Source organism: Felis catus, chromosome E1 (assembly GCF_018350175.1).
Source record: "Felis catus isolate Fca126 chromosome E1, F.catus_Fca126_mat1.0, whole genome shotgun sequence".
Taxonomy (NCBI): Eukaryota; Metazoa; Chordata; class Mammalia; order Carnivora; family Felidae; genus Felis; species Felis catus.
The window spans coordinates 37114526-37131971 of NC_058381.1; the positions used below are offsets into that span (position 1 = coordinate 37114526).

Sequence of the window (17446 nt, forward strand, 5' to 3'; positions counted from 1 at the left end):
AGCTCTGAGTTGATTGCAGATTCACATAAACCAGTGGTGCTCTGCTACCTAAAAAGAAAAGGTACCTTTGACTCCCTTAATTCAAGAATGGTGTAGAAGAGCTGTGCAGTGATGACTCCCCCTATTTTGAAATACCCATATAAAGAGCCAGGATTTAATAACAGACTAGATATGGTAGACCCAAAACTATTTTCCTATGATGTACGGTTTAAGAAAATGGCGATATTTAGCCTGGAAAAGTAAGACCTTGGGGCGGGGGGGGAGACATAAAGGCTGAATTTCAATATTAGAAGGAATATGAAAGAGGAATTACGTTTACCGGACAGAACTGTGTACAGCCACACACCCAGAACTAGGAGGAGTAGGTGGTATTTCCATGGGAAAGCCGAATTCAGCTCAATATGAGGAATTGGGGATGGCAGCATTTCACGTAGACAGAATTATAGTTTGGGAGTTAGACATGACATCAAATTGCAATCCCACCACTTTCTTGATGAATGCCATTAGTCAGATTCTACAACTTTTCCATAAAATGGAAATAGTACTTCCCACCTCCCAGCGTTGCTTAGGATTAAATAACATTAATCAAGACCTTAAGAGAATTCCTAGTGCTGGGGTAAGCACTCAATAATATGTAGCTTATATTATTAGAATTAATGTTTTCATCATTAAAGTTATTATACACAGAACAGGACACTTTAGGAGGGAGTAAGTAGCTGAATTTTTGCCTCTTCATAGACACCCAACCCAAGGTCTCAGGAAGAATTGCCCTCTTCCCTGTGCTCCCACAGCGGTCTTAGCAAAAGTATTACGATATTGTTGAGCTGGGTTTCTTACATGACAATTCTCCAGAGCCCTGCACAGTGCCTGGCTCAGCAAAACTGTTATAGACACACAGGCTCCCGCATTCTGAAGTGGAGTACAATAGGCTGGTTGCCTTTCCTCTTTACCTCTTAGGAGGATATGTGAATATTCAGAGTAAAGAAGGGAGAAAAAAATCATCTTCTGGTAGTTCTATTCCTGATTTGATAGGGAAAAGAAGCACAAAAGAGTTAACAAACAAACAAATAAAAAAGCACAACCAACCAAAACCCCACAAATCTGATGCGAAGAGATGAAGGAAGGAAAGCTTGATCACCTGTCCTTTCTGTCAGGTAGGACATTTCATTAATTCACTTAATCATTTATTCAACAAATATTGCTTGACAACTGTATGCCAGGGACTGTACTGGGCATTGCGTATAGGGTGGTGAACAACACGAGGCGGCAAGGTTTCTGCCCTTACAGGAGGTTAGAAAACAGAAGACAGACATTAATGACAATAAAGTGGGGTAAACGTTATGGGAGACTGAATTTCCATATGAACAGAGTTGGGGACAGCGAGATAGTTGAAGTCAGAACTAAACAGTTTGTCTCGAAGAAGAGTAAGCATGGTTTTTTGCCTTTCTCGGTGTCTTGGGAGGTGGCTGGGTGAGGAGTGCTCACGGAGATAAGGGGGTTCTGCACTAGAGCTCTGGCTTGGTGCAGTCAACGAAAAATTTCGACAAGTTCTGGAGGCCCTGATGAGGAAACTACCTGGGGGACCTAACCTAGTCTAAAGAATCAGGCAAGACTTTGAAGGGGAAGTAATTTATAAACACTGAGAAGTAGGAGCCTTACAGAGATTTGGGGCAGAAATTGAGGATTACAGAGATTATTGGCGATTTAAGGTCTGGTGAGAAACCTCTTTAGATTCAAAAATGTCAAGGATTCACGTGAACTGTCCAGAAGTGGTTGATTTTTCGTACCAAGCATCATGGGGCTCGCTCGTAAAACCATACGTTCTAATTCCCTAGGTCGCAACGTTCTAAACTAGAGCTTCTCCGGCGCTTGTTAAAAAACTAAAACTCCCCGAACCCCGCGCACACTCCGCGGAGCGGTGTAGCACGCGCGCAGTACTTTGGGACTTGTAGTCTGGGATGGACTCCAAGTCCCATAGTACTGTGCGGAGGGTCGTCGCGCCTGCGCAGTGTGGGCGGCGGGTAGCGCCGAGTGCGAGGCTCTTTTGTTCGTCCGAGGGGAGGGCCGTTGGCCGGGGCCTGCGGTACGCCGCTTCAGTGAGGGGCTTGACTGCGGCCACCGGCTTGTTGCTTTTCTGGGCGCCACTCCCCCGGCCGGCCCGACGCGACGCGCCATTAGCGCGGCACCGATTCCTCTCGGGCTCTTTGGCGCTGCTCTGAGGTGAAGAGCCCGCTAAAGGAGGGGAAGCGGGTAGCGGGGGGGAGGTGCGCGGCGGCGGCGGCGGTGGCGGCGGCGGTAGCGGTAGCCCTGGGTGAGGGGCCGCGCTTGCGGCCGAGGTCGGGAGCTAGGAACGCGCCGGGTCCCGAGCCCTTCCCGCGCGAAGCTCTCCGCCGGGTGCGGGGGTCGGGCGCCGGGCGCCGAGCGCGAGAAGGATGGAGAGGGCGGGGCGGGCGGCGTATCCTGAGCTGGAGATAGAAGCGATTCGGGGTGGGCCGAGCACTGGCGGGTCTCTCCTCAGGGCCTGGGTAGACCAACAAGACAATGCTACGTGGTTGGGTGCGCGGCTGCTGGATTGGGCTGGGGAGGAAACACTTGAGTAAATTGGGAAGGGGACAAGCTGGGCAACCTTGATGCTTGGACATGAGTGGAGAGGGTTGACGGCTGCGAGACCTTCGGTTTCGAACGCAGTCTGAGAATATCGGGTCTGGCTGGGGCGGTCAGAGGCATTTCGCTCGCCGGGCTAAGGAGAAGTAACTTCGAGGAAATTGGAGAGGGGGCTGGGCAGCCCAAGGTGTGCTTCTTGGGGAGATCATCTGCCGGATAACCTGGAGTGGGGGCTAGGAGAGGGAGGGGCGGTGAGGTGCCTGGCTTGGATCTGGAAGGGGAGGAGCTGTTAGGGTAAATAGGGCGGAGGCCCCGGGAGTATTTCAGTTAGGTGTGAAAGGGGCCGCCTTGCTTCCCGATGGGTCCTCCTCACGCGGTGGGGAGGCTGTTGAAAAGAATGTGTGCAGAAAGGATGAAAACAAGATTTCTCCTCTTTTCTAGGCTTTCAGCTATCTTTACTCTTTGATTCCTTTCAGGGAGTTAATATACCAAGTGTAGCGCTTCTGCTTTGATTTCACGATTAGTTCCATAAGTTTTTATCTGGGATCGTTACTGGTCGCAAAGGGCAGTGAAATCATAGAAGTGTGTAGATGAGTTCACATGTAAGGAATTAAGTTAGCGAGAGAGAGTGTGAAATGATGTGGGAAGTGGGGAGACAAAGAGGAAAAGTTTGTGAGATCGTGAGATTTGTTTCATAGGCTCTTGTGATTTTTAGCCAGCCTTTCTTTGTTGTTGGAAAAGTTGAAACCAAAATGAGCAATACTTCTTCAGAGCTTCAAATGAAGATTTTTCATGGACGGCTTTATTTGCGAACTTGTATTGGTTTAACTCAATTGAGGTGGAGTTTACAAAAGGTCAGTTGTACTGGAAACTCTGGTCAGGGGTAAGATAGCCTCCTCAGTTGTATTAAGAATCATGCTACCAGTTTAGAATAGCTCTGAAAAGGTCCAGTGTTTTGGAATAGAAGCATGAATACATTTGGAAAATCAGTACCTGTGTTCCTCTAGGTGCTTGCAGACATTCATATTGTAAGTAGTATTGTTAAAGGGCAACTTGTTGGAACTGGTAGCCCCTTACTTAAAGCTTTAGGGCAGGTTCAGGATCTTCATTTCCGATTTTCCTTTTGGTGCCATTTTTCTTCATTGGCTGCTGTAGCCTGAATTGTTTTTCATTAAAGATGTAAATAGTGTGTAGCCTGGTGCTTCTAGCTTCTTGATTGAAAGGGACCAAGTAAGAATACCTTAGACTTCTGTATTTTTGACTGGAAGATACTGGTAATTGTCTAACCAAACCTCTAAAAAGAAGCTACCGTTATATAAGAGCACTTGGGCTGATTCATTTGGAAGAGCATGTGACTTTTGATCTTAGGGTCGTGAGTTTGAACCCCGCACTGGGTGTAGAGATTACTTAAAAACAAGTAAATAAGCTTAAAAAAATAAAAAGCAACTATTATATCTTGTGCCCATTTTAGGGACCAGGAAAGTGTTTCTTTTTCACTTCATACCGTTTAAAAAGAATTGATTCACTTTTGTCATTCTCTAGTAGTTTATCCATCAGAATCTCACCTTTTTTATATACTATCTCTGGTAGTATAACGGATTTTGCATTAGGCTTGATAGATTTTCACTTCATAGGTTATTTCTCTGAAGAGTTTTTGGAACAGAATGCTAATGGCTAGTATGTGGGCTCACATAGAATGGGGCTACGCTTCTTGTTCACCTAAATGTAGGTAGTTTAGATTGTTGAGTATATGGCTTTGAGATCCTTTCTTAGAATTCCATGTGTTAGCAGAATGAATTAATGTGCATTTATATAATTAGTTTTCCGGTCTTTGATCAATAACATTGGGCAGAGTATAACTGTTGTCCTTGGCATGTTTGTCTTAACAGTTAATTTTTTTTTTTTTAAGTTTTATTTATTTTGAGAGAGAGAATCCCAAACAGGCTCTGCATTAGCATAGAGCCCGACTTGGGGCTTGAACTCATGAACCGTGAGATCATGACCTGAACCAAAATGGAGAGTCGGATACTTAACCAACTAAGCCACCCAGGCGCCCCTGTCTTATTAGTTTTTATATACTCAGCTTGGTGTGCAGATTGTGCAAGTGACCATTTTAAATACCTTAGGTGAGGACCTGGAGAGGCCCCAGGTTCTGGATTTTAACAGCAAGCTATATAATTTGAATATTTTGTTTTAGAAGTATCTTGAAAAATCTTTTGGGGTCTTTGCATAAATTTAAATAAATAGTATTTCCAGGGGCACCTGGATGGCTCATTCGGTTAAGCCTCCAACTCTTGGTTTCAACTCAGGTCATGATCACACAATTGGTGAGTTTGAGCCCCACATCGGGCTCTGCACTGATAGTGCAGCTTGGCATTCTGCTTGGATTCTCTCTCTGCCCCTCCCCCACTCAAGCTCGCGCGCTCTCTCTCTAAATAAACAAACAAACAAACAAACTTAAAAACAATTGTATTTCCATGGGGCGCCTGGGTGGCGCAGTCGGTTAAGCGTCCGACTTCAGTCAGGTCACGATCTCGCGGTCGGTGAGTTCGAGCCCCGCGTCGGGCTCTGAGCTGATGGCTCGGAGCCTGGAGCCTGTTTCCGATTCTGTGTCTCCCTCTCTCTCTGCCCTTCCCTGTTCATGCTCTCTCTCTGTCCCAAAAATAAATAAAACGTTGAAAAAAAAAATTAAAAAAAAAAAAAAAAAAAAACAATTGTATTTCCAGATAGTGATGTCTACTGAAAAAGTGAATAGCCTCTCCCAAAATTGGAAAAGTTATTCAAATATGGGCAAAATTCAGATCATGTTAGTATTTGAATTGAATAATTTGTGTTAAATCTTTACTGCTTTCAGCTTTTATGATTTTTTGTAAAGTTTATTTATTTACTTAGAGAGAGAGAGAAAGAAACCGTGTGCACACGAGCAGGGGAGCAGAAAAGAGAATCCCAAGCAGGCTCCAGACTGCCCGCATGGACATCAATTCAGGGCTCATTCCCGGGAACCACGAGATCATGACGTGAGCCGAAATCAAGAGTTGGACACTCAACTGACTGAGCCACCCAGGCGCCCACTTTTACGATTTGCTGACCAAGGGGGGGTAACCTAATTTGTCTGTGAAATTGTGCCTTTCTCTTTAATAGTAGCTAACACATTGAGAGCCTAACAGAACTGTGGTATTTGAGAGGTTAGTCTCAATGATCTGGTTTTGTTTTGTTATCTGTGAATGCTTTGGTCTCTGCTTTTAGTTCCAACTTAGCCGGGACTCCTGCGTGGCTCAGTCGGTTGAACAGAGCCTGCTTGGGATTCTCTCTCTCTGTCCCTCCCCCCTCCAAAATAAATAAATAAACTTAAAAAAAAATTTCCAACTTAGCTGTAATTCTGGTCCAGCTTTCTAATTTTATTTCATCTTAAACTAAAAGACTTGCCAGTTATCACTGTGTCCTACTAATATTTGCATATCCCTGTGGCCTCTTAACCCAAAGCTGTATCTGTAGTTTCATCCCCATCAGCATCCTGAAAGGGGATAGCCAACTTTCTGATAGAGCTCAGATAAAATTTTAATTTGATTAGCACACCAGTATTCTAGTCCTAGATCCTGGAATTCAAGGGCAGCTATTCCTTTAAAAATGAAACTCCTGCTACTGGGTTTGTGGCACAAGTTGTTTTCTGCTCAGTAAAGTTTTCCATCTGGAAAGCATTTACCTCCCAAACAGTCATAGCTAACAAACAGACTAACAGCAGTTTAGAAACATGAGTCAGGAGGACTACAAATTGAGTATATACTACACATGCCTTCACCTGCCTTTTAATGACTGGTATGTAGTTGCTAATGCTCAGCAAAGGTGTACTTCTTTCTTGTTTTCCATTTTGGGGTTGCAGATCAGATTTTACTGATTATTCCCTAAAATGCTGACAGCTTTAGACTTCTCTTCCCTGATTTTTGGCATCTGAGACATATATCCTTCCTGCCCATACAGGGTTCAACATGTTACACAGGGCCCAGACCTATCTTTGATTGAGTGTCTGAATAAAAACAGAAAGAGAGGTGCCTGTGTGGCTCAGTTGAGCATCCGACTCTTGATTGTGGCTCAGGTCATGAGCCCAGTGTTGTGGGATGCTCAGCATGGAGCCTGCTTAGGATTTTCTCTCTCTCTCCCTCTCTCCTCCCATCCTGTCCTCCCCTTGTCACGGCTCTGTCTAAATTTTTTTAAATATTACAAAAAATAGAAACAATGGAAACTGAGAAAAAATAAACAGTGGTTGGCTAGGTTGAGTAGGCTTCATGGAAGTAGGGTTGTTTAAGCCCTATCTTTAAGGATGGGTAGGATTTTGACTGCTGGTGTTGGGCAGGAGCACTTAATAATGAGCAAAGCCTTTTGTGGAGACGGTGTGCAGTTTATAGTTTTGACAGGAGTGTAGGTTTTGTGAGGGAGTAGAAGTACGGAATGGTTGGAATGAAAGGGTGTTAGGTGTTGCGCTGAGGAGTTTGGTCTTTGTTTTAAGGAGAAGGGGCCTTGTAGAAAATTTTTTAGTGGTTACCTTTACTATTTACTCTACTCTGCCCAAACTGGTTTACACACCATCTACCTCAGACATACCTCATTGCTTTTGTTCACCACCGTTCCTTAAGCCAAATTGCCCTCCTCAATCCACCTTTTCAAATACTCTTGGAGCTTGGCTTCAATCCCAACTTTTTAAACTCTTTCCTGATCACCCTAGTCATTCATTCTTCCAAGCCTCTGGTGCTTTTGTGGCTACTTATTTTTGCTTAATTTTCTTTTGCTAATTATTATATACTCTTACATTTCTCTTGTTGAAATGAAGTTCAACTTGCATTGTTTTCTTGTATTTATATTTCAGGCCTGGCTCTGGGGACTTTGGGAAATTTTCTTTGCTTCATAAGCCTCAGTTTTCCCATTTGTGAAGTGGGTTTAATAGAGTTGATGTGAGGATTGAATGCCTTTATATGCATTGTTTTAAGTATTCAGTAAATTTTAGCTGTTATTATGTTGTTATTACTCACCACTAAGGGATTCTCAAAAGCCTGTGATTCTTGTGTGTCTGCATATCCCACTGGCCTGAACAAATAGCTCCATTTGCCTGGGTCTGAGACGGTTCCTGCAATGTGGACCTCTCAGTGCTTTCGCCAGTGAGTTGGTCACCCTATATTCCAGTCTGGCTTTTAGTAGATTGTTATTGGTTTTATTTTATTTAATTTTATTTATTTTTTAATAGATAGTGTTAAATGCTGGGAGAGTTGTAGTTAGAAACTTTTATAGTTATTAATGCCTAGGTCTTAAACCTAAGCTAGAAGCAAAAGAGGCAATAGGAGAATAATGGAAAAAGGGGCTAGATGAGAGAAGGAGCGATGTGGGGAGTGATATGCACAGTAATTACCTCATCCTCACTGGCCATTTCCTCAGCCTCTCTTTCTAACTGGCCACATTCCTGTTCCTCAGATAAAGCAACCTCTTCTCACTTTAGGACTTGGAACCAACTATTCCCTACACATGGTGTGTTTTTCTGATTTTTGCTGAGTTGTCTCCTTTATAGCAATTATCACAATATCTTCTTGCTTATTGTCCATGCCCTCCTCTGCCTGCACATGCATGTATTCACACACCCCCCACTCATGCTCACTCATGGCACTCGTCCACATTAGAAAATAAATTCTAAATGTTTGAACAAATATCTGGGCATTGTGGCCCAGTCAGTATAACACATAACATTAACTATCACAAGTATATGTATATGTATATGTGTGTGTGCATGTGTGTATGTGTATATACATATAGATACACACACATACACATATATATACATATATATGTGTGTATATATATACACATACACATATATATATACACACATACACACACGCACACACACATTCTAAGAGACCAGAGATTTTTGTCTTTGTTGCTCACCCCCTCTGTCTAGCACCTTACCCATAAAGGGTACCAAAAAGATAATTGTTAAATGATGAATACTGTAGGAGGGTGTTCATAGGAAGAATTAACCTAAACCTAGCCTGAGGCTTCGGGAAAGCTCCTGAACAGGACATTTTAGGTAAGGGAATTGGTCAAATGAAAGAATGAGGCAAAGGGCAAGGTAATTGTGATTGATAGGTTAGGTGTAGTGGTCTTCAGCTCAGATGCCCACACATAATGATATGAAGAGATCTGCATTTTATTTTTTTTTAATACTTATTCATTTTCAAGAGAGAGAGCGCGCGCATGTGCGAGTGGGGGAAAGGCAGAGAGAGAGAGAAAGGGAGACAGGATCTGAACCAGGCTCCAGGCTCTGAGCTGTCAGTGCAGAGCCCGATGTGGGGCTCAAACTCAGAAGACCTGAGCCGAAGTCGGACACTTAACCGACTGAGCCATCCAGGCATCCTGAAACCTGCATTTTAAATGAGGGGCTAGTGTTGAGAATAAATCTGGTCAGTAGTTACCCAAACAAGAGATGATGATGGCTTGCAAATAGGATGATAGTAGTAGTAAGGCTAGAAAAATGTATGAATTGAAAGATATTTAAGATACATACTCATTAGGATTTAATAAGAGGCTAGATATGGAAGATGAGTGGAATGAAATCAAGGATGATTGTCATTTTTGTCTTGAACTCAATAAATGTGCTATGAATACTTAGACCATTGTTCATTTAATTGGATGGCTGCCTTTTTTAAAAAGTTAGTATGTAAAAACAGTCTGTGGGGCATGTGGGCGGCTCAGTTGGTTAAACATCCGACTTTGGCTCAGGTTGTGATCTCTTGGTTTGTGGGTTCAAGCCCCACGTCAGGCTCTGTGCTGACAGCTCAGACCTGGAGCCTCCTTTGGTTTGTGTGTGTCTCTCTCTCTCTTCCCTTCCCCTGCTTGTGCTCTGTCTCTATCTCTGTCTCTCTCGAAAATAAACATTTAAAAAAAAAAAAAAGAAAACTGAGCCTGAAATCTCAACTTTTAAAGTTTGTTATAAAACTTTACTATTTGGATCATCAAAACTGATTTTTGGTATTTACATTGATCTTCAGAAATCTTAAAATTATTTTCACAAATAAACCATTTTGTTGACATTTTCCATTGTATTTAGAACTTCCTTTCTCACCTCTCTCATCTGTCTTCATAGGAAGATAAATTCCTTTTGCCATTTTCTTGTATAGGCCAGATAAAAGGAAGAGCAGAAGAAATTCCTACACTTAAGATATATGAAATGTGATTTTTCAGTCTCTGGCAGCTCTTCTGTCTTGGTTTTCTAGAATTGAGATCTTGGTTTCTCTTTTTCGTAATTATTGATTCCAGCCAGACCTGGGTCCTTCTTGAGTGTGTTCTGGAGTTGCTCTCTGGTTTTAAAAACTTAGCCATGAATTTCAGCTATACACAGGATGGAAGTGCTGTTTTCTTATTGAGTCTTAATATTTTGGGCTTCAGAAAGCTATCTTTAAACTTGAAGCAGTAATCTAATGAAGTAGAATATATATGCAAATATATAAATAGATTTAATCCTAGAAGGTCATAAAAGCTCACCTCAAAGGCATCAATCCCATGAGGGTTGTTATACTATTTTGCTTATTAGGAAACTGAGCAAATATATATAACTACCTATAGGCATAAAGTTGTTTTGAGAGGTAGGGACAGGAAAGGGACTTTTCTGGTGCTCATACTAGCTTTCTTTTGGTGGAAGGAACTATATAAGGATCCTTCAAGCAGTGTTCTTCCAATTGCTAGTACCAAAAAAAAAAAAAAAATCTAGATTGAATGATGTTGAATGTGATACAGAGATCGTTTTGTTTTCATGAACATTGGTTAGTTTATTGTTCCAGTCTTAATTCTCAATTGGATGGAGAAAGTAAAATGTTCACCTGCCTTTTAGCTAACTCTGAGAATTGATTTATATCTGTAATAATGTGTGTAATTTCACCTGAGGAATGTAGTTTCTGCCAATCCTCTTCTAGCAATGGCTTTTATCCAAGGATATGCATCAAATCACCTAAGGAGCTTTTTATTTTATTTATTTATTTTTAAGCAAACTACACCCAGCTTGAACTCATGACCCTAAGATCAAGAGTCCTACAGGTCTGCTAAGGAGGTTTTAAAGATGCAGATGCCATGTTCAAAGAACATTGTAATAATAGAAAATTGGCAACAACCCAAATTTTCATCACTTGGTAAATGGTTAGATATGATGTGTCCATACAATATGGAATACTATGCAGCTTGTTAAGAATGGAGATCTTTGGGGCACCTGGGTGGCGCTCAGTTGGTTGAGCATCTGACTTTAGCTCAGGTCAGGATCTTGCAGTTCATGGGTTCAAGCCCCATGTCAGGCTTTGCGCTGACAGCATAGAGCCTGCTTTGAATTCTCCAGTCTCCCTCTCTCTCTGCCCCTCCCCCACTAGCACTCAATCTCAAAACAAATAAACATTAAAAAATTTTTTAATGGAGATCTTTATGGAACAGTGTCAAGGATATAGTACATTTTATTAAAAGGCAAGTTGTAGAATTATAATATCTATTTTCACTTAATGTATATCTGTTTATGTATAGAAACATAAACAGGCTAGGCCGCCTGGGTGGCTTAGTCCGATAAGCATCCAACTTCAGCTCAGGTCGCGATCTTGCAATTCATGGGTTTGAGCCCCATGCCAGGCTCTGCACTGACAGCTCAGAGCCTGGAGCCTGCTTCAGATTCTGTGTCTCCCTCTCTGCCCCTCTCCCGCTCATGCTCTGTCTCTCTCTCAAAAATAAATAAACACTAAAAAAAAAAACATAAATAGGCTGACAGGTTTTGGGCCAAGGAATTGTAATTTCCTACATTAAATATTTTTGTAATTGAATATGAATACATTATATTATGGTTAGTATGTGTGTATTATATGTGTGTGTGTGTGTATACACACACACACACACACACACACACACACACACACACACCGTACTTTCTATGTCATTGGATCTGGGTATCTGTATTTTTAAACTCCGTAGGTCATTCTGATTCTTATGGGTGAAAACTCTCTATTCAAAGTCTGCTTTCCTATGAATTCTTCCTTAGTAGAGGTGGTCACCTCACCAGACCAACATTCTGAATGCTTTTTCTTAACATTTAGCTAAAAGCCCTACTGCTTTGGTTTCAGAGGTCTGTGGTTGTTACCTTGTACTGACACCTGGAATTTGATCTTTCAAGCTGGCAAGAAATCAGTACCAGCTACTCAAAAACAAAATAAAATGCCTTGTATCTGATACTGTGCTGCCTTCTGCTTTCAAGTAGCATTGTTCCTGTTTTCTAGCTTCTAACTGCCTTAGTGGAGGATGTGTGGGGTTTTTTCTCTTGAAAGAGCTATGAGTTCATGACTCTTGCTTCAGATTTACATCATTCCTAGATTCATTGGGACACTATAGATAAATTTTGGTTTCTTAAAATTGGCATTTTCTCCGTGCTGTCTTCAGCCTGCTTGGTAGGTGTTTAACTTCACAAAATCTGCACCATCTAGCACTTGTTGATTTAAAAGATTCCAAAGACTTGCTGGGGCCCTAACAACCAATGCTTTGTTACTGCCTCCTGATTTAATTAACAATGAATACCTTTGTATTCCAGTAACCAATTAGTAATCATTGGTTTTTTTAACAGCCATACCTTACAAGGTCTTTTCTTTTTTTTTTTTTCCTCTTTTTTTTTTTTTAATTTTATTTTTTATTTTTTAAAATTTACATCCAAATTAGTTAGCATATAGTACAACAGTGATTTCAGGAGTAGATTCCTTAATGCCCCTTACCCCCTTTAGCCCATCCCCCCCTCCCACACCCCCTCCAGTAACCCTCAGTTCTCCATATTTATGAGTCTCTTCTGTTTTGTCCCCCTCCCTGTTTTTATATTATTTTTGTTTCCCTTCTCTTATATTCATATGTTTTGTCTCTTAAAGTCCTCATGTGAGTGAAGTCATATTTTTGTCTTCCTCTGACTAATTTCACTTAGCATAATATCTTCCAGTTCCATCCACGTAGTTGCAAATGGCAAGATGTCGTTCTTTTTGATTGCTGAATAATTACTCCATTGTATATATATACCACATTTTCCTTATCCATTCATCCATTGATGGACATTTGGGCTCTTTCCATACTTTGGTTATTGTTGATAGTGCTGCTATAAACATGGGGGGGGGCACGTATCCCTTCGAAACAGCACACCTGTATCCCTTGGATAAATGCCTAGTAGTGCAATTGCTGGGTCATAGGGTAGTTCTCTTTTTAGTTTTTTTGAGGAACCTCCATACTGTTTTCCAGAGTGGCTGCACCAGCTTACATTCCCAACAAGGTCTTTTCAAAAGAAAATCATTATCAGTCACTTCCTTATTTACTGATGACAAACTGTAGGAAGGATCCACTTAAAGAGACCTCTGTCCTTTTCTTGTACAGGCCAAAGAGAAGACTTCCTACAGATGTGTGGCTAGCTCCTAGTTCTGTGTGTGCAGCAGGGCCCTTAGGTCACTCAGCCTTGCTGTCTTTACTGAGGTGCTTGCTCTGTTAATTATGTGACCGTAGGTGATTTATTTCTTGTAAATCTGTTATCTATGAGGTGTCGATAACATCTCAGTGGTTTGTTTCACGGGATGGTTTTGAAGGATCAAATGATGTAACGTGAGGTAGCACTTTGTAAACTCTATAAAGTTCGATACAAGTGTATTATTTTTTTAGGCATCTTAAAATGTGGCAGACTCAGTAAATATTTAGATAAAAGTTATAGCAGCTTAGTTAACTCTAGTTTGTTGGGGTTTTTTTCTTTTTACTGTTGATTTTTGAGAGAGAGGGAGAGGTAAAGCATGGGGGAAGGGGCAGAGAGAGGAGGGGAGGGACAGAGGACCCAAAGTAAAGCGGGCTCTGTGCTGACAGCAGAGTCCGACGCAGGGATCAAACTCAAACCATGAGATCGTGACCTGAGCTGAAGTCAGATGCTCAACCTACTGAGCCACCCAGGCACCCCAACTCTAGGTTTTTTATCTGCAACATCATGATAAGCCTTAAGAAGACCTGTCCAAACATTAAGATTTGAGTTAATCAGGAACTTTTCACCCTGTGTACACCTCTTCGATGTTTTGTCATAAATAGTTCTGACATAAATGTTCTATGATCATGGCCATGTTCATAGGCCATGTTCTATAACTGATGCCATAATTTGGTTGCCAGGATGCTTGGGGGGGGGGGGGGGAGTGGCAAGTTGTGTTGATGAAAGGCATTTTTCCATTGTGTACTACACTGATTTGAGTTACTTTGAAATTTCCTTGCCAAGCAATTACAATTGAGAGTCCTCAATTCCAGATATCCCTGCTAGTGTTTGGAGACTGTCATATTCAGGGAGGATTTCTCTTGAAATAATCCCTTTGGAAACCATAGGAGAATTGACTCGTAATATTTAAGAGGGCTCCTGTCTCCTCTGAAGGTGATAGATTCTATAGGAAGAGTGGGTTGCATTTTTAATCAACTTCTACATTGATTTTAACAAACCGCTTATTCAGGCCCCCATAGAACTACCTATAAATAAGAGAAAAACTCAAATTGGGAAGCCTGGCTGAGAATCTCTAATATAAAGAATCTGGTACCTGAGGTAGATGCTGGGATGAGCCAGTTAAGAAAGCTCAGAGAGGGGCGCCTGAGTGGCTCAGTCGGTTGAGCGTCTGACTTTGGCTCACGTCATGATCTCGCGGTTCGGGAGTTTGAGCCCCGTGTCGGGCTCTGGGCTGACAGCTCAGAGCCTGGAGCCTGCTTTGGATTCTGTGTCTCCCTCTCTCTCTGCCCCTCTCCCGCTTGCTCGCTCTCTCTCTCTCTCTCTCTCTCTCTCTCAAAAATAAACATTAAAAAAAGATTTAAAAAAAAAAGCTCAGAGAAGGGCATCTCGTTGGTTCAGTTTGTTGAGCTTCTGACTCTTGATTTCGGCTCAGGTCATGATCCCAAGGTCTTTGGGATGGAGCCCCACCTTGGGCTTAGAGCCTGCTTGAAATTCTCTCTCCCTGCCTCTCTCTCCCCCTCCCCCTTCCCCACTCACACTCACTCTCTCCTTAAAAAACTTCTCAGAGAGAAGTGGGAGTCTGTTTATTCTTCACTTCTTTTTTGAGTTCTTCTTTTTTATTTTTTTTTTTAAAGCTTCTTTATTTATATTGAGAGGGGTGGGGAGGGAGTGAGAATCCCCAGCAGGCTCCACTCCTTCAGTGCAGAGCCCAATGCTGGGCTTAAGCACACACTGTGAGATCATGACCTGTGCTGAAATCAAGAGTTGGCCACTTAGTCAACTCAGCTACCCAGGCACCCCTTGAGTTGTTAAGACAGTGAGTTAAGCTAGTTAAACTGTTCTGTTCTATGACTCTGCCTCCTTGGGACCATGCTAATGATACAGGGAGAAGAGGCCTACAGTAGCCAGAGATAAACCAGAAGCTGTCCTGATCCTTTTGGTTCATAGTAGGACAATCGGATGGGCAGTATTCAGTGCTGTTTCTTTTTGTAAGACAAGTATAACCATTAATGTGGATAACACGGGGCTTTAAATAACTCTGAATTCTGAAGCCTTAGTGATAGAATGCCTTTCCTTTACTTTCTTAAATTTAATTACTTGGTAGAGAGGTTATTAGGGAACAATTACTGTTTTGCATGGTCTATAACCCATTATTTTCCTTCCATCAATTGAGAAAGGGAGTATCTTCCAATGTCCAAGACCAAATTAATGCAGGGAGTTGTGGTAACCTTTGTTATCTAAAGGTGATGGTCAGTTTATTTTTCCCCGCATGTTAACCAAAGACTGACAGTGAATCCTGCTTTACCTCGTCAACTCACAGTGGAAGAAAGCAAGGAATAGAGAGCATTTATTCTTGGAAGGAAACACTATTAATCCAGAAGGGAAATTAGATTTTTCTTTCCTCATAAAATAACACTTGCCATATAGCAGTCAGAATTTTGAAAACCTGAAAGCATCTCCCTCCAGAAAGAAGTACACACAGCCTCTGAATCAAAGGCACATGAAGCTAACTGCAATCCACTGATAAGTCGGTTCAGTAAAAGAAGGAAGGGAAAACGTGTGGCATTTTCTCTAAAAGAGAGGGACTGGGTGGGGGGTGAAGGAAAGCAAAGCAGATTCTTCAGTATGTAAATGGAGAAGGAAGAGGGTTGAAAAGATGCCTCTTACCTGAGCACAGGTAATGTTCTGAACCCCTCTGTAGAGGTGGGGCTTAGGTGTTGCCTTAGACCATACTAAAAGCACTCCAGAAAACAGTGTTTCGTGCTACTTTGCAAAAGTTCAGAATACCTTTAAGTGGAAGTGGTGTCTACATTTTTCTTATCGGACATTAAACATCAGAAAGGCAGGAAGCATTTCTTATTCTCTTGAATCTCCAGTATCCACCAGTGTCCAGATTTTCTAGTAGTTAAATGTTTCAGGAAGTCAGCATTGCTCATATATGCAGACATGGGAATATCTCAGTATAAACCAAAATTTCTGTGGATGATTTAACTGATTCATAATGATGATCCTGACTTCATGAAAATTTGTTATATTTCATATGGACTATAGTGAACTTTTTCAAAAAGACATTCTGTACATGTCAGTTTTAAAGTTTGTTTATTAAATATTTTCTTTTTATGTACTCTCTATACCCAACGTAGGGATCGAACTCAAACCCTGGGATCAAGAGTCTCATGCTGTTCTGACTGAGCCAGCTGTGAGATACTCCTAAAGTATATTTAGAAGAGTTTCTACCTAGGCTAAGTGAGACTCTTTTTCCCAAGGATGAACAACCAGTTTAGCCCCAAATCAGCATTGTCTTAAATTCATAGATGGTAGTAATTTGGCTTGAATTATCTGCCATTCTTTTGATTCTTTGTATCTCATTGTGGCAGCTGTGATCCATGAATTTGTAGATTTTGGGCCAGTTTTATATATCGGTTCTGATGTGTTGATATCTTATGGCGCCACCTACTGACACAAATTGGTAAACAAATGGCTTTAAGCCTGCCAGCTGTCTGAATTGTATTTGAAGGACTAAAAATAGATTATAGGGGACTAGAGTTTTAGCATTGGAAAAAATGCTTGGAAGTCACTCAGCCTAAAGAAGTATTTTACAAAAGAATTAACTCGGGTTTTATTATCTGTGATAACTATCTCTTTTTTTCCTGTTCATTTTCCAAATTATTGCAGTGCCCCAAATAGAGAATTTCATGGTCATTCTGGCATTTTTATAAGTCTTTCTGAACCTCAGAAATAAGCTAAGTAGAATAAGAAACGAAGAAGAAACTTTCACATTGTAAATCATTGATGGCATTTGGAAAAGACCACATAAAGAACCTTGTGGGTGCTCAGTTGGTTAAGCGTGCAACTCGATTTCTGCTTAGGTCATGATCTCATGTTTCATGAGATTGAGCCCCATGTCAGGCTATGCTGGCAGCACGGATCCTGCTTGGGATTCTCTCTCTCCCTCTCCCTCTGCGCCCCCCCCCCCAAAATAAATAAACATTTTATTTATTTAAAAAAACTTTTTAATGTTTATATTTGAGAGAAAGAGAGAGAGTGTGCGAGCAGGGGAGGAACAGAGAGAGGGAGACAGAGAATCCGAAGTAGGCTCCAGGCTCCGAGCTGTCAGCACAAGCCCCACGTGGGGCTCAAACTTATGAGCTTGTGAGATCATGACCTGAGCCACCCAGGCACCCCGATAAACAAACATTTTAAAAAAAGAACCTTGAGACTCAGAAGAGGATGTTGTAACAATGCAGAGGGATGCATTGTATTATATATGCATATACAAAGGGGAAAATTGAGGGGCACCTGGGTGGCGCAGTCAGTTAAGTGTCCAACTTCAGCCAGGTCACG

The 17446-nt window shown here is 41.7% G+C and overlaps 1 protein-coding gene across 2 annotated transcripts in view; it reads left to right on the forward strand.

Annotated features, from left to right (window-relative positions):
• CBX1 (chromobox 1) overlaps positions 1 to 17446 on the forward strand; it is a 30060-nt gene that overhangs the window by 6598 nt on the left and 6016 nt on the right. The window contains exon 1 of one of the 2 annotated variants that reach the window (XM_003996751.5): positions 2006 to 2220. The exons of the other annotated variant lie outside the window; for it this stretch is intronic. The gene's annotated coding sequence lies outside the window, so the exon portion shown is untranslated. Of the gene's footprint in view, positions 1 to 2005; positions 2221 to 17446 lie in introns of those variants that run through there. 2 annotated transcript variants of the gene reach the window in all.